The 2,280-nt window shown below is 46.7% G+C and overlaps 1 long non-coding RNA gene across 1 annotated transcript; it reads left to right on the forward strand.

Annotated features, from left to right (window-relative positions):
• The first annotated feature begins 73 nt into the window (after positions 1-73).
• On the forward strand, positions 74-2,262 carry LOC115941252 (uncharacterized). The gene is made up of 3 exons (XR_014142071.1): positions 74-487; positions 910-1,131; positions 1,879-2,262. It is a non-coding gene; the product is annotated as an uncharacterized LOC115941252 (long non-coding RNA).
• Positions 2,263-2,280: the final 18 nt, after the last annotated feature.

Raw genomic sequence — 2,280 nt, forward strand, 5'->3', positions numbered from 1 at the left:
CCGATAGTCAAAAGTCTTAAGGAGAAGGTTGATGAGAAGCTTCTCTCCCTCCCAGTCCCCGGGCCTCAAACGTCACCAGCTTCTCTTTCCTTCCAGAACTGCTTGCCCCATCGAAGGCCAAAATGAGCGTTAGCTGGAACCCTGCCTTTTCTTATTTAAATCGTAAGATGTTAAGCCCCTGGTCTGCACCTGGCTTTTCTATTGAACAAATTGATCGTATCTACATATAAATAGTTTCCTCCTGGTTCTTTCCCTTTCATTTCTCTGGTCGTTTCCCAGCAGTCTGTTGAAAAAGAATGTCTTTCCATAGGAACAGGAGTACCCAGACATAGCCAGAAATTTCAGGGTAGTTCTAGAATTCATTTACCCACCTACAAAAGTCCAAGGATCCTGGGTTAAATAGTTCTGTATTCCTCTTTAGGTGGATTTGCAATTCAAAAGGGGCCTTGCGGGACCATCGTACCTTAACTCCAAAAATGACTACATGGTAAATTTGGGGCAGGGGGGTCAGAGGTGGGTTGTTCTTTGGGTAGAAGACTCTTTGTGGTGTCCCCAAATCTGGGTGTTAGGGTGCCAAGATCTCTGTCTATCCAGAGGTTAGCCTTGTCTTCCCAAGCCGAGCTCGGAGCTCTTTATAATAAATGTCACTCTCCTAATATGGAAATCTCCAGCAACAAGCAGCTCTGCCCTCCAGCATCTCTTACCAGATATGTCAGGCAGGCCAGCAGCCACTGGCTGGGGACACCTCAGAAAGATGCTCAGAGGCCTGGGGGTGGGCTGGGCAGATGGCCTGTCCTATCCCCACACTGAGAGCACTTCCAAGTTTATAGGTGTTCACATGTCATTCTCTGAAATCAGCTTTGAGGTGAGGAACAAGTGCTTTCTCCTAACAAACCACATATCGGGCAGGGGGCTTCTCACGGACATCTGACACTTTCATCGCTCTGGGCCACTGAGATACACCAGTAGATCCCAGCCTCAACCAGAAATCGCAGCATAGTATGGTTTCCTGCCAGACTCACAACAGCGGGAGAGAGACTGTCCAGACCTGCCAGTGGAAGCATCTTGTGGGCCAGACAGGCTTCTCCGCAAAATAGGAAGATAGCACTCTGGTTTTTATATCAGTGCTTGGTGAGTTTGATTACTGTGAGTCAGTCTTGCCAAATGGGATCCTCTCTGGCCCCCAGAACTAAGGGTTGTCCTTCAGACCACGGTGAATTCCCCTGAGTAAGCGCCCACTCTGTCCCCTAAGACCAGCCGACCCACAGTTTGGAGGCAGTGGATTGTCCCAGCAGGCCTTTCAGCGGGAAGCATGTTGAGGAGACTGAGGGAGTAGGTTCCAGTATCTGTTAGCTTTGTGTGAAAGAAACTCACTTGCAGAGATTATAGAGTCCTCAGATGTACAGTGACCAGGTGGAAGAAAAATTAGCATAAATCCATCCTGACTGCCAACAAATGGTCAGGGTGAGCTAATCCCCTTCTATCTGAAAAATGGCACCATCAGTGTATCTCCTTCCAGATCAAACTCGGCACTGTCTGGAAGAAAACCAGTTCTTGGGAACATGCAAATTAAACTGGCAAAACAAGGATTTGCAAAAGAAAAGACAGATTTTTTAATTCACATACATGCATGTGCGTTCACAGAAAAATGTGATTCAAGGAGGTAGTTAGAATTTGGGGCTTTTATACCATCCTAATAGGGGAAGGGGAGGGGGAAAGGGGATTTACAGGAAAACAAGTAGATTTTAGGGAAGATAAATGGACCCTTAGGAAAATAGGAAGTATGGTAATCTTGTGACAGTATCTGTTTATGTGATTTCTTTTTTGGTTTGTTTTTGTTTGTTTGTTTGCTTTATGCAATTTCTTATCCCAATGCAGACTTCTCTCCAGTGAAGAGTCCATCTTCCTTGGTTGCACAACTCCTGGGGAGGGGATTTTTGACAGCTGACTTCTTTTGGGAGGCTCTGCTTTTAGATCCGGGGAGTTCAGGAAAAACAACTCCTCACGGTGAGAGATTCTGGATCCCCTCAGTATGAATGCCCTTCTTCTCCCTGTCCAAAGACCAGGCTGGTCGGCTGGCTGCAGGGGCTAGGGGTTTGGTTCAGCATTCCTGAGCCTGGCAAGAGCAGTAAGAGAGGGGGCCAATTTGCAACGACGTGGATGGAACTGGAGGGTATTATGTTGAGTGAAATAAGTCAAACAGAGAAAGACATGTATCATATGACCTCACTGATATGAGGAATTCTTAATTGCAGGAAACAAACAGGGTTGCTGGAGTGG

This window comes from Leptonychotes weddellii, unplaced genomic scaffold (genome assembly GCF_054177405.1).
Source record: "Leptonychotes weddellii isolate Sample4059 unplaced genomic scaffold, ASM5417740v2 HiC_scaffold_24608, whole genome shotgun sequence".
Taxonomy (NCBI): domain Eukaryota; kingdom Metazoa; phylum Chordata; class Mammalia; order Carnivora; family Phocidae; genus Leptonychotes; species Leptonychotes weddellii.